General features: G+C 49.5%; 1 protein-coding gene across 1 annotated transcript in view; it reads left to right on the top strand.

The window, feature by feature from the left end:
• Nucleotides 1-2080: 2080 nt before the first annotated feature.
• The window catches only part of CD276 (CD276 molecule), a 32552-nt gene continuing 20048 nt past the window's right edge, over nt 2081-14584 (top strand). The window contains exon 1 of the mRNA XM_061157906.1: nt 2081-2168. The gene's annotated coding sequence lies outside the window, so the exon portion shown is untranslated. The remainder of the gene's footprint in view (nt 2169-14584) is intronic.

Below are 14584 nucleotides of genomic sequence, written 5' to 3'. Positions count from 1 at the left end.
CTACAATTAAGTTTGAATTCAGCACTTAAATTCAAGGGGGAAAAATCTTAGTTCCTCCACTTATGGTTGGATATCCTTAAGTTACCTCTCTCCTTGTGCCTTAACGTCCATATTTGTGAACATGAGGATAATATTAATGATAGCATTTACCTCACTGAGTTGTGGGCTTTCCTGGTGGCTCAGATGGTAAAGATCTACTGCAATGCTGGAGATCTGGGTTTGATTCCTGGGTTGGGAAGATCCCCTGGAGGAGGGCATGACAACCCACTCCATTACTCTTGCCTGGAGAATCCCATGGACAGAGGAGTCTGGCAGGCTACAGTCCCTGGGGTCACAAAGAGTTGGACATGACTGAGCGACTAAGCATAGCACTGAGTTGTGAAGATGAAATGAGATAAAGCGGTAAAGTGCTTAAAACAGTGGCTGACAGAGATGCACATATATTCAAACACATTTCCTAAACCCTCTCCCATCTTGCTGCTGCCACTTGGTGGTGGACCTAGCTGCAATACAACATCAGTTCAGTTCAGTCGCTCAGTCATGTCTGCCTCTTTGCGACCCCATGAATCGCAGCACGCCAGGCTTCCCTGTCCATCACCAACTCCCGGAGTTTACTCAAACTCATATCCATCGAGTCGGTGATTCCATCCAGCCATCTCAGCCTCTGTCGTCCCCTTCTCCTCCTGCCCCCAATCCCTCCCAGCATCAGGGTCTTTTCCACTGAGTCAACTCTTCCCATGAGGTGGCCAAAGTATTGGAGCTTCAGCTTCAACATCAGTCATTCCAATGAATATTGAGGACTGATCTCCTTTAGGATGGACTGGTTGGATCTCCTTGTGTCCAAGGGACTCTCAAGAGTCTTCTCCAACACCACAGTTCAAAAGCATCAATTTTTCGGTGCTCAGCTTTCTTCACCGTCCAACTCTCACATCCATACATGACCACTGGAAAAACCATAGCCTTGACTAGATGGACCTTTGTTGGCAAAGTAATGTCTCTGCTTTTTAACATGCTATCTAGGTTGGTCATAACTTTCCTTCCAGGGAGTAAGCGTCTTTTAATTTCATGGCTGCAATCACCATCTGCAGTGATTTTGGAGCCCAAAAAAACAAAGTCTGACAGCATAGGAGTCCTTTTATCTCTCAATTTTCCCACCTGTAAAACAGGGATAATATTATCTTCCTGGTCCAGGTGCTTTGAGGATCTAAACAGGCCCAACATGGAAAACTCCTAGCCTCCTCTCTGCACAGAAGTCTGCTGCACCTTAGTTATTACTGTCTGTAACTGATGGAGAACAGGTCAGAGAACAGGTGCAGGGGTGGGATATGCCAAGGCAAAGGCCTGACCCCCTATCAGCCTGCAGGCTGGAGATCCAAGCCTGACCCAGCCCCATCTCCTCCCAGGCTAGAGTTGAGTCCTAGAAAGACAGAGCCCCAGATCAGGGTAGGGGGCGGTCAGAGCTGTCCCACCTTTGGGAGCCTGGGGTGGCCACTAGCCTGGCATGGGGCTGGGGGCAGGGCCAGCCTGGTGGCCGTGGGTGGAAGGAAAAAAGGAAAACCAGCTCAGTGGAAATTACCCTGCGGTTGGCTCAGGCGCCCACGACACACTGTATTTATAGAGAGCTCCCTGCCGGCTCTTAATGCCTCACAGTCGAATTAACCCTTTCCAGGCCGCGGTACCAGTCTGGTGCCAGAGGAGAACACTGGACTGGGGAGTCAGACAGCCAGATCCGAGCTCTGGCTCTGCAGCCAGCGGCCTGGAGCAGGATCCAGGGTGGTCGATGACCATCCAGCTATCCCCCTAGCAGAAAATAAACTCTGGATCTTGGGAGGGTGGGTCACGGTGGGGGATGGGCGGGGATCAGACTAGCACCCCTTTACCAGCGCGCCCGCGTGGGTCTGGACCCAGGGCAGGGGCGGGTCCCGGCCCGTGCCCTGCCCAGCGGGCGGGCTCCGGCCTCGGCCCTAAACCGCGACCGCGGGGCCAATCCGGCCTCTGGGGCGCACCCGGGCCGCCTTTCCGGGCCCGCGGCTTCCTCCAGCCCGCCCCGCCCCTCGGACTCCCGAGGCCGCCCCCGGCCCCCATTCGGGCCCGGCCTCGCGGCGGCGGCGGCTGCAACTCGGCAGCGCTCCGCCGCGTCCCCGAGTCCCGGGAGTCGGCGCGGCGCGGTGAGTGCTTGCGTGGCGGGCCCGGCGCTAGTCGGGGCGGCCTTTGTCTGCGGCCGAGCCCGGCCCCGGGCCGTCGGGCAGCGGGCCTGCTGCAGGACTGCTGGGGCGGGCGGTGAGCCCCCACCCTCGCAGGGCGCCCCCGCCCCAGCCCTCTCCCCCTGCCGGGGCTGGCCGCGGCGCCAGGAGCACGTTGGACCCCGGATCTGGGGCCCGGAGGCGGCTGGGGCTGCCAGAATCCAATCCCGCCCCCAGCCCTGCCTCCCCTTCCCCTGGCCGGCGGGGCCTGAGCACTGTGGGACCTGCCTTCACCCGGGAATCCGCTCGAGGAGGAGGCTGGGCGGGTGGCCGCCCAGGTTGACCGCGGAGGCCCTGGGTGTGCAGGGGAACCGAGGCAGATCTGTCATTGTGTTGATGATTCTGGAAAGCTTCACTATCTGGAAAGCCGCTATCTGGAGCTAGGAGTGAAGCGGAGTCTCCCGGGGCCCTGCAGAGGAAAACAACGTGACCGCCAGCTCTGAGGAGGGGGAGCTGCCAGGGAGAGGAGGGCCAAGGGTTGGATAGGGGAGGCGGGGGGTGCATTCTTCTTGGCCCAGAGAAATGGAGTGGGCGACTGGAGACTTCCATGGGTAGCAGTGGACATGAGGGAGACAGATTCAGAGAAGGACAGACAGGGATGGCTGGCCTGGGTGAAGGGATGAATAGGTGTGTGGGTAGGGGGCAGAACACAGGGAGCAGGGATGGGGCATTTGGGGGCTTGGGAAATCTCAGGGAGATGATGGGTGGGGTGGGATGGAGAGGAGGTGGAAGATGTGGTGGAGGGAAGGTGTGGACCCAGGGTGGAGGTCCAAGTCCTCGGTTGCTGCTTAGCTAGCGAATTGGCAGGTTCGGGGGCCTAAAGCAGTGAACTGCCAGAAAGGGGATTTATTTCTAAGCCAAACCTAGCCTAATGAGAAATGCGTGATGGATGACTCAGATATGGGATCTATCATTGAGGAAAACATTAAGCAAATAGGAAAGCAAGACCCATTGGAGAGTCGAGAGGGTTTGACTTAATTGAGAAGAACTACTTAGGTTCAAATTGGATGTAGATAATTATAAATGAGTCTGATTTCATCATTAAATGAAGGCCCTAGGTCTTTTTCTTACATGCCTGTCTTTAGCAATTTGCTTCTATATTAGAAAGTAATGAAGCTGTTCTGTTTTTAAGAGAGTTCTTTATTTAGTTCAGCCTCTTCTCTGACTCCCTCTTGCCTCCCAGAAGTTCCTAGGAAATCTGAAGCTGTGCAGCCTTCCTGTAATTTGGGGGTCTGCACACAGGTGGGTGCTTTTGGAGACTGAGGGAAACTGAAGTCTAAACTTGAAATTGAACTCTAAACATGTCCAGTTGGTTAGTCTGATCTGAGTGGCAGAGCTCTGAGGCTGTGGGTATGAGTGGTGGCTTATATTTCCAGCTCTTTTGGAAATGGGAATAATTTGGGTGAGTGTATTTTTCTGATATCTAGAGTTCCTGATATTAAAAGTGAATACTTATGTTAATAATTGATCATGGAAATCTTTCTGCCCTGTATTATGCACGTCACAGTCTGACCTCCTGATGTCAGCGACATTTTCCTTCATGACCTCAGGTCAGCGCTGTGAACATCCATTTTTGCACTAAGGGGACTCACAGGGGAGTGAGAGTTGCATTAAGTGGCTTCAGAGATGCTTATATTGGTCCCATGACTGATCTTGGAGTTCTTTTCTCTCTTCAATGACATCACTGGTGGTTTCTCCTGCCTGCTTTCAGTGAGCTTTCCAATGTATTCCAGACTCCTGTGTTGCAAGAAATCGGACCATCCAGCTTGTTAGAGATGGGAGTGTTAGTCGCTCAGTTGTGCCCGACTTTGCAACCCCATGGATGCAGCCCACCAGGCTCCTCTGTCCATGGGATTTTCCAGGCAAGGATACTAGAATGGTTTGCCATTTCCTTCTCCAGGGAATCTTCCTGACCCAGAGATTGAACCTGGGTCTCCTGCACTACAGGCAGATTTTTTACCGACTGAGCTACCAGGAAAGCCCAAGAGATGGGAAGCCTACATTAAAACAGGACTGAGGATGAGAAGGGGTTTTGGGAATTGAAGACCGATTTTCCTTCCTGTCCTTGGCCCTCTGCACCTCTGCCCAGGCACCTGATGGAAGCAGGTTGCCTGACTGACTGAGATGCTCAGGTACCTGATAGCTGGGTCAGGAGCTGGAATGTCTGTGGAAAGGACAGTGGTAGAAGTGTTGTCCCTTCTGTGGAGGCTGTGTCCTTACTCTGCTGAAGTTGATTTTTGAACGGTCCTGTGGGAATGCCTCTATCCTTAAACTTTAACCTGCTCTGGAGTCATCAGTCTTCATTCTTTGTTTTAGGATTTGGGTTTGATGCTGAGCTGAGCAGTACTGTTCAGGATCAGAGACTGAATATGATCACAGAGCCAGAAGTTGGGATGCAACAGCACTCAGAAAGTTTTGGAGAACAAGTGTCTGGCCTGTTGCTTGCCACTTCTTGGCTGGATTTGTGCTATGTGAGGAAAAATGACCCAAGTCCAAGTGACCTCTGAGATGACCACCACACAGGGCCTGAGCGGTGGCTGTGAGTCATGGGGTTAGGGGAGGAGGAAGAAGGGCAGGCAGGATGATGTCACTACCCATGAGCTTATCCTCTGAGTGGGTGGCCACTTCCACTGCTGTCCATTTCCCACACCCCTAGGGCAGGAATGACAGGGAGGTCCACCAGCAAAAGAGGGAAGGCAAAGGCAGGGCCTAAAGGAGGGCCAGAGGGTGGGAACTGGTGATCTTGGAGAAATTTCCTTTGGTCTCATTGGCCAGAATGGATCACACATCTGAGAGAGGGCCACATGTGCTTTATGTAACTTTCGCCCGCCACCCCCAGTTCTGCCACCCCTGCGGGATGAGGTTCCAGATAGGAGCAGTGGGTTTTCGGGTTTTGGGAGGTGGGGCTGTGCTGGATGCTTAATAGAAATCGTCTCATTTCATCATCATAGCTGTCCTGTGAGGTAGGGAATCATTAGCTCCATTGTACATATGGGTAAACTGAGGCCCGGAAAAGGGAAATCACATGCCCAAAAACATGCAGCTGGCAAATGCTGAGGCTGGGTTGCTGTCTCCTCCAGGAGCTGGCTCTTTCTGTGACTCTGGACTGCAGACTTAGTTGGAACCTGGTAAGATGTGCTAAGGGTCCCTAGTAAGGTGTGCAAGGCAGAGAGGATTCATCTGGGGAGATGGCAGACCTGACCTGGGTGTCCCAGACTAGTGTCCTTGCAGCCCAGCTGGAACCACTGTTAAGAGTTCTTACTGTTCCAGAGGCCTGGTCCTCAGCACACTAGTGCCTTCCAGGAGTCCCTCTCAGTTCTGACCAGTGCTTCCAGCCAGCTGCCCCCATTCTCCCTCATTCTCCCAAGAATGGATGCTTCCTCCACACCCCTAATGCCTTTGGGCCTTTGGTCTTCCCAAGACTTAGGGAGGGAATGTTGGAGGGAACTGCTGGGAGTGGGGATTGAGAAACATTTTTGGGGGGAGCCTTGGAGCAGGGAGATACTACTTCTGGGAGTCAGGACTTCCAGGTAACCTAAAGTCAATGTAGGCTCCCCAGGAACTAGACCTCCCATGGGAGAGATACTGAAATGTGTGGAGGCCTTGTACAAAGGGGTGTGTAGCAGCATGGGGGCTGTGTCCTGGAGGAGGAAGGGGGAGAGGATCAACAGGGATGCGCCAGACACAGAGATGGAGCCGAACTGTGATTTGCTGCTTTGGAGCTGGGGTGCTAGTGGAGTCCTAGGTGCAGAGGGGGTCAGAGAAAGAATAATGTTCCTAGGGATCTGTACATATAGCCTGACAGAGGAGGCTCAGTGCAGAGGATTCCGGAGACCTTCTCCCCATGCCCATGGCAATAATAACAAAAGTAGTCATGATCCTTAACCACTGTTTGGGTGCTTTAAATCCTTTCTGTATGTCCTCTTATTTTATCCTTACAGCAGCTCTATGGGGTAGTCATTGTTTCCCCCTTTTTAATGAGATAGAATCAAATCTCAAAGAGGTTAAGTCATTTATACTTGATCATGTGTCTAGCCAGCCTTTGGAGTCAGAGCCTGAACCTAGGCTTGCCTGCTGAACCTGAGCCTAAGCTGTATGATGAGGCAGGCAAGAGAGCCCGATGATGATGTTTCACAGGTGAGGAATTGAGGCCCAGGGGCACCTGTAAGCTGGCCCTTAGTCACCTCTGATGTGACTGATGACTGAGCGTGGGCCCCCCGGCAGTCTGCACCTTGTTCCCTAGGCTCAGACTCCCCTCTGTATGGTGGGCATGGAAGTGGGCACTGAACAGGTGCTCCAAGAGGCCTTCCAGCTCTGAGGCTAGGTGGAGCCTGCTATGCTCCAGAGGAGGAACCCCTAGAGATCCAGAGGGGCTGGTGCTTAGGTGGAGAGGGGTCTGCAGTATTGTTCTGCCAGGGCAAACCTCTTTCAGGGTAGAAACCTGAAGACTGTCAGGGCAGGGAGTGTTTGGTAAAACACATCTGGAGTAAGTGGGCCCTTCCATGAGTGAAGTCTAGAAAGGTTTCTGGGAGGGATAAAATTTCCAGACACATCTGGGTGGGCACTCAGCAGGACTCAGCAGAGGTTGAGTGAATGCAGATGTGTGTGGCACGGGCCTGCCAGGACAGGACCTGGGATCCGCCCTCCAACTTGGTCTTATGTTGTCTCAGGCCTTCCCATCCTCTCTCCACTCTCCTCCTTCAACTCGTGCCTTCTGGCCAGACCTCTTCTGAGCTAAGTGCAGCCGTCACCTTTTCTCAAGGTTCCGTGTTTCTGACGGGGTGTGTGTGTGTGTGTGTGTGTGTGTGTGTGTGTGTGTGGCCTCTGCACACACTTCCAGTTCTGAGTTGGTGTCACACTGCCTTGTCAAGTGGCTGTTGAACCCTGGAAGACGCAGACTCATTTTGTGGTGGCTCCTTAGCCAGAAGAGGGTGTGAGAAGGAGGCCAGCTGTTGTGACAAAAGTCACCATATTCTTGAAGCCACTGAGCCGTCTTCCTTCTCTCTGGTTTCGCGTCCTCTGGGTCTCATGCCTTGACTTCAGTGTGGAGAGGGGGCCTCGATGGGGATGGTCTGGCTTGGGGAAGCTGGGGGCTCTGCCCTGTCCTCTTTTTCCTCTTCCTTGTTCTTCCTAAATCCATAAGGGAAGCAGATCGCAGATGCCAAGAAAACCTTGGCCCCACTCTGCTGGGCTGGCGCTGATGACACACTGCTGTTTTGACTCACACAGAAATCACTTTGAGAGGAAGAATTGATTTCTTCTCTTGGGTAGGATCACGGGGCTGGGGAGCAGTGCCCAGCGGACAGCCTTGAACACAAAAGGCCCAAACTAACTCATTATCAGGAAAAAGGAAGGCCATCAGGGTTCCTAGGCAAATCTGGAGATCCCCTAAACTCTTTCTGCAGGCTCACACCCAGTTGTGGAACACCTATACTGTTAATATTAGGTCAGGTTTTTTTAGATAATTTTTCTCAGTGGAATCCCATAATCATCTTATGAAGGCAGAGTTTAGATTCCTGTTTTCACACATGAGCCAGCTGAGGCTCAGAGAGGATGTTTTCCCGGAGTCACATGTCTAGGAAGTGGCCGAGGCTGGATTTGAAGCTGTGTCTCCAGCTCCAGAGACATCTTCTAAAATGCCAGGGCTCACTCTGTCCATGAGGCTTCTTGTGCCACACCAGCCCAGCATGTGGTGGTGGCCATAGCACAGGAAGGGGGCCAGGACCTTCCTCTGAGGGTTAGGGAGATGAAGACCCTGAGAGGCAATGGGGTGGAGCAAGTGAGTGGTAGAGCCTGGTCTAAAGCCCACATAAACATAAATCTTCAATGTTGCTGTTTTCCTTTTTCATTTGTTAATGAACAAAAGAATTAGATGCTTGTTGTCAAAGCAGCAGAAGTGTATCAAAGTAACTAGAAGGTGGAAGTAGATGCTTATCTTTATCCCCATGCTCCAGGGTTGGGTTCACCATCATGCTTCCAGACCCTTTTTCTATACAAACATTCATCCATCCATCTCTCTCTCTGTCTAAACACACAGGCGTTCATTCATTCATTGAGCAGTGCTTTGAACACTCATTATGTGCCAAACCTTAGCTAGAATTAAGGATCCAATAGTATAAAGGATCTAATAAATAAAGCAGACATGGTTCCTGCTCAGGGAGGTCTCAGTGTGACACATGGTAAACAGCAATGCATAGCAGGGACATCGATAGAGTGGCAGACCCCCAACCCAGCTTTTCTGCAAGGTGAACCTCAGGATGTCATCCAGGAAGAAGGAACTGTGCTTGCAGAGACCCTGTGAGGAAGGGAACAGGGTCTCGTTGTAAGAGCTCTGATGAGGGGTGAATGGGGAGGTGGGCAGGGCTGAACCAGGCAAGACCCTGTAGGCTGATTAGATATTGAAAGTGATGATGTGGTGCTCTTTTGTTTTTATAGCTGTTTTTCTGGTTGCTGTGCAGAAGAGAGTATAGAGCTGGGTTGGGGGACAAGAGAGAAAGTGGAGAGGTACATTTTGTAGCCATGCAGGCAAGAGATGATGGCAGCTTGGCAGACCAGAGACAGAAGGCAAGGTAGAGGGGAATAGAGAGAGTAAAAAGACATTGGGTTGACAAGCTTTTTCTCTAAAGGATCAGAAAGTAAATTGTTTAGGCTTTGTGATTATTACAACTACTCAGTTCTACCACTGTGATGGGAAAGCAGTCAGAGATAACGTGTAAATGAATGGAGGGTGGCTGTGTGCTGATGAAACTTGATTTACAGACATTGAAATTTGAATTACATATGATTTTCATGTGTTATGAAGAATTCTTCTTTTAATTTTCTCACCATGTAAAAAGGTAAACCCTGTCTTAACTGGTGAACTGAACAAAAGCTGGTGGTGAGCTGAATTTGGGGCTGAGGCTGTAGTCTGCAGTTCCCTGAGATATATTTGGGTGTTTGGGATGGCTGTTCTTGGTGATGAACTGTAAGGATAAGAGAAATCAGGGTTCTGACTTGATCAGAGGCGGTGGAGGATGATGCCTTTACGAAGTGGGAAGGGCTGGGGAGGAACAGGTTTGGGGCAGGAATCAAGAGATTGAAGAGGGACATGTTAAAAGAGAGGTGCCTGTGAGTCATTGGAACAGAGATGTTTAGGAGACAGTTGGGCTTAATTTTGGAGCTCAGATAAGAGGTGTGGACTTGGAGAGGTAAATTTGGGAGTTGTCAGCATATAAATGATATTTAAAGCCATGGGAGTGGATGAAATCATCTAGGGAAAAAAAAATAGTAGAAAGAATTAAGGAGAGGGTCTAGGAGCAAGCCCCCGGGGGTTCAGTGCCAGAGAAGGAAGGGCCTGCACTGAAATATAGGAGATGGAGAGAGAGGTAGGTGACTAGATCTGGGACCATGGGACCATGCATTAATACAGAAATTAGGTCACATAACTCCCAATATATAATATGCTTTATTCAGTGACCCACATGGACTTATTTCCATGTTAGTACAGGTTCTTTTGAAAGGCTGTATGCTATTCCATTATACAGATGCACCATAATTAATGTACCCATTCCCAAATGTTTTCCATTTTTGCTGCTGCTGTGTTTGAGAATGGAGTTAGTGTTTCTGTAAACCAGTCTATACTGACCAGCCCCTGGGCCAAGTCTTCTGCTGCTTGTTTTTGTATCACCTAGAAGCTAAGAATGGTTGCCCAAAAAAATCATGTGATTCCTGAAAATTATACTCAATTCAATTCCGAGTGTCCATAAATAAAGTTCTAATGGAATACAGCTCAGCTCATTCATTTATACACTGTCCCTGGCTGCTTTCCTGTGGTAAAGGCAGAGCTGAGCCATTGTGACAGATATAGGAAGGCCTGCAAAGCCTAAAATGTTCACTATCTGGACCATCACAGAAGAAATTTGCGGACCCCTGCCTGACTCAATTTTACATCCAGAACCGGCAGTAGGTCCACACACACAGGCGGAGCAGGGTATTTTGAGCATCTCTAGGAGGACACAATCTAGAAAAAAAACTCTCTGATGTGTGATATTCCACCATTAGCTCTTATTTTGAGTAAACCATTGCCCTTTTAAAATGTCATCCTTTAAAATTCAAACATCCTCAGCAAGGTTACCATTACATATGGATCAGTTAATCAAAGGTTGGCCCACCTATGGCAACAATTTTACTTCTCTACTCAAAACCCTTTCTCATCACCTACAAACAAAATCCAAACATGACCTCCTGTGCTGGCCCTGACCACCTGGGGAGCTTCAGGTCAGTGTTCAGGGTTCACTTTAGCGGGTTATCTTGTCTCTAAGGTACCACCAGCTGGTCCTCACTGTATCTTAAAACAGTACCCTGTACTGAACTTCAGTGATTTCTGTGCATCTTCCTATTGGAACTCAGGCTCCTTGAGACAGACATAACTTAGTCCTCTCTCTGCCTTCACTGCCTACCTACAGGCACTCAATGAATAGTTCAGCGAATAACTAAATACACAAACAAATGTATAGTCAAGGACTCCTTCAGTTATGATAATAGAAACCTAGCTCAAACTGGCTCAAGGGGAAAAAGAAGATTACTCATGTGTCTGGGCAGTGTAGGTGTTACAGCTTGCTTCAGGCATAGGGACCTAAATGTTGTGTTCAGGGCTCTGTATCCCTCCTGTGTTCACCTCTGCCTCTGTGTATTTGTTTGGATCAATTCTTTAGACTGTTGCTAGTTGATAGATTCATTGCCCACAGCCCCAGACCACATCCTCCTTAGCCACCTCAGCAGGAAAGAGTGCCAGCAGCAAAGCCCTGGGAATTCTCTGATTGGGTGTGGCTGGGCGCACAGGCTCATTTCCAAGCCTGTCAGTGAGTGGGGGCAGGGCAGGGGTTCTCCAAGGAGCCAGAGCTGAGGCCTGAGGCTGGGAGTCAGCCCTACCAGCACCATATGGAGTGGGTTCCCCGCAGGAAATTGGAGCCCTGTTATCAGAATGATCCAGCCTAGAATGAGAGAGGGGCACTCTAGAATAAAGGACATGGAGCAAAATGTCTAGTGAAGGCAGAGAAGGTCTGCGCAGCATCTATTTTGCTTTTGTATCAAGGAAAGGAAGGGAAGCTGTTAGGAAGGAACCAGAGTTCAGGCCAGGAAGGGAGGTGATAATCTGCTTTAATGGGTTTGTCTTCTGGCTCCTGAGACAGCCTGTTCTGGTGCTGCGTGAACCTGGAGATGAGATCTCAGAGAAGCTATCAGGGATATTTCAGGACAACTGGAAAAGACAGCAGGGATTGGATGGAGGTGGGGAAGGTGTGGGTCATAGCATTTCACAGTTTCCCACTGTGTACAGAATCAATCCAGGACCCCTAACCGACCATAAAGAAGGCGGAGCACCAAAGAATTGATGCTTTTGAACTGTGGTGTTGGAGAAGACTCTTGAGAGTCCTTTGGATTGCAAAGAGATCAAAGCAGTCAATCCTAAAGAAAATCAGTCCTGAATATTCATTGGAAGGACTGATGCTAAAGCTGAAGCTCCAATACTTTGGCCACCTGATGTAAAGAGCTGACTCATTAGAAAAGACCCTGATGCTGGGAAAGATTGAGGGCAGGAGGAGAAGGGGATGACAGAGGATGAGATGGTTGGATCTTGCAATCATTTAAGCTTCCAAAATGGGTCCCCAGCCCACTCACTGGTCTTTTCTCCCCTCTTCCTTCCTTCAAAGATTGAGGGCAGGAGAAGAAGAGGGCAACAGAGGATGAGATGGTTGGATGGCATCATTGATTCAATGGAATGAGTTTGAGCAAGCTCTGGAACATAGTGAAGGGCAGGGAAGCCTGGAGTGCTGCAGTCCATGACTGAACACCAACCAACCCCTAGCCACCTCCCTTGCCTCATCTCTTGACAGCCTCTCCTCAGAATCCCATCTTCCCAGAGTCTACAGGAGGTGCCTGCTCTTCCATGACTTTGCTGGTGCTGCCCCCTCCCCCAGATAGCTGAAATGTTTCCTCCTTTATGAGATCTCGACTAAGCCTCCCCATTCCTCCATGAACTGCTTGACCCCCCATTCCCATAATACCTGCTATAAACCTGCATCTGTTTGTTGTATAAACGGATAAATGACTGCTCAAAGACCTAAGGTGGGCAAATAACCAGTTTTATGGGGAATAAAGTAGATTACAGGAAGAACAGATTGGTGACTTAATCTTGACAAAACCCTGGAACTAATAATCATGAGCACTTGAGGAAGAGTCCACCTTCTTCAATTGAGCCTTTTTTTCTTTTCTGGTTTTTCTCCATGTGATTGGTCCCCCACCAGAAGCAGTGGTACTTTGGGGATGAGATAAATGGGCAGCTGGCTGAGTGGCAGCACAAGTAGGAAGACTTGGGATCCCAGAACCTTGAACAGTGGGACAGACATTCAGGGGCAGACCCTAGTGCTATAGGGCTCTCCTGATTCTGTCCTCTCCCAGAGGACCTTGATGACACAAGGAATAAAGTAAGGAGAAGAGGGTAATCTTTTTAGGTAACATCCATCTGTTCTTTTCTTCATCCACCAAAAAATTATTGAGCACCCCTATGCACCAGGTACTGTCAAAACAGTAATTCAAAAGATCATGACATGGTTACAAAACACTGTGTCTGCACTTAATGCCACCAAATTGTACACTTAAAAATGATTAACATGGGAATTCTCTGTAGGTCCAGTGGTTAGGACTATGTGCTCTCACTGCTAAGGTCCAAGGTTCAATCCCTGGTCGGGGAACTAATCCTATGAGTTGAGGGGTGTGGCAAAAAAAAATGGCGAAATGGTAAACTTCATGTTATGTGTATTTTGCCATAATTAAAAAAAAAAAAAAGATCATGGCACTTGGAGTGATAGACTTAGCTTAACTGGATGAAATATAATAGTAATAAATGAAACATCCTATAAATCTCCCCCGGAATCTTTCAGAGGAGGATGGCAGAGCCATGGACCCATAGCAATGTGAGCAAATGACTCTGGTCATTGGTCACAGATTTGACAGTCTATTATTTTGGGTTATTTTAGTGAAAAAAGTGGCTGGCTGCCCAATATCACCTCTACCAGGGAGAGGAAGATCCAAGACTTGCAGTCCTGTTATAAGGGAGGGGGCGGACATGTTCTCTGTGGTCCAAGGGGTCAAATGAGGAATTATATGGGCTGACAGATTTTATCTCAATAAAAGGTAGAGCTTTACATCAATGAGAGCTGCCCAAAAGGTGGTGGACTTCTTTGGGAGGTAGTGGGTACCCATCTCTGGGGGGAAGTTGTAGGAATGGCCAGATAAAGCTTCCCTGTTCTGTTCTTAACTTCTGCAGCTTCTTCAGAATTTGTTGGGGGTGGGGGGGGCTCTTCTCATTCTGTTATCTACTCAGTGATCCCAGCTTTGGCTTCCAAGAGCAGCTCCCGCATCCTGTTCTGAGCTCCAGTTCTGTGTGTCTAGAAATCTATCACACATGTTCTCATGGATGATCCATCCACGGCTCAAGCCCAGTTGGAATTCTCCTCCCCCATCATTTCCAGGTCTCTCCATCTTCTATGTGTGACACACATGCTCAATGGTTGAAACCTTCCGTACATCCTTGGCTCTTTCCACCCCAAGCATACATGCAATCCCCAAGACAAGTCATGACTACCCTTGAAATAGCTCCTAAGCTGGGTCCAGGTATCATTAAGTGAACCTAATGAGATAGTGTTCAGTTCACATTTTGAAATACCTATCTTAGATGTGGTTTCCTCTTGCTGTTCTGAGCAGTAGCAATTTTCATGGGGTGGGAAGAGGGAGAAGAGAAGGCGGGAGAGGAAGGAAGGGATGGGTCCCTAAATTAGTCACTTTGGATGCTGTGAGAAAGACCTGAAATAACGGTGGCGCTAGAAGAGATGCTTATTCTCACCCGTGGGACAGTCCGGGTATGTCCAGGGCTGACGCTGCAGCCCCCCAGGGGCCTTCTGTCTTGCTGCTCTGCAGTCCCCAGGGTGTTGCCTTTGGCAGCATGGTCCTCGATGGCTCACCACATCAGTGTTCTAGACAGTGGGAAGGGGGAGGAGAAGAGAGAGGGCATGCTCCTATTTAAAGGCATGACCCAGAAGTTGTATACATCAGTTCCTCCCTCATCCTATTAGCCAGAAAATGGTCACATGGCCATTCCCTGCTGCAAGGTAGGCTGGTATCTGTAGTCTTTAGCTAAATGGCTCTGTGCCTAACAAAATATTAATATTCTACAGAAAAGGAGGAAACTAGATGTAAGGGGAACACTAGTGGTTTCTGCCACACTCATTTTATACATTTCAATGTGACCTACGTGGCAGCTAACTGGCTAGACCTTAAGGATATAGTACATGAAGGCTTAACAT

The sequence above is a fragment of the Dama dama genome, chromosome 12 (assembly GCF_033118175.1).
Source record: "Dama dama isolate Ldn47 chromosome 12, ASM3311817v1, whole genome shotgun sequence".
NCBI lineage: Eukaryota > Metazoa > Chordata > Mammalia > Artiodactyla > Cervidae > Dama > Dama dama.
The sequence above is the reverse complement of the archived record's forward strand: the minus strand, read 5'-3'. Positions and strand labels throughout refer to the sequence as shown.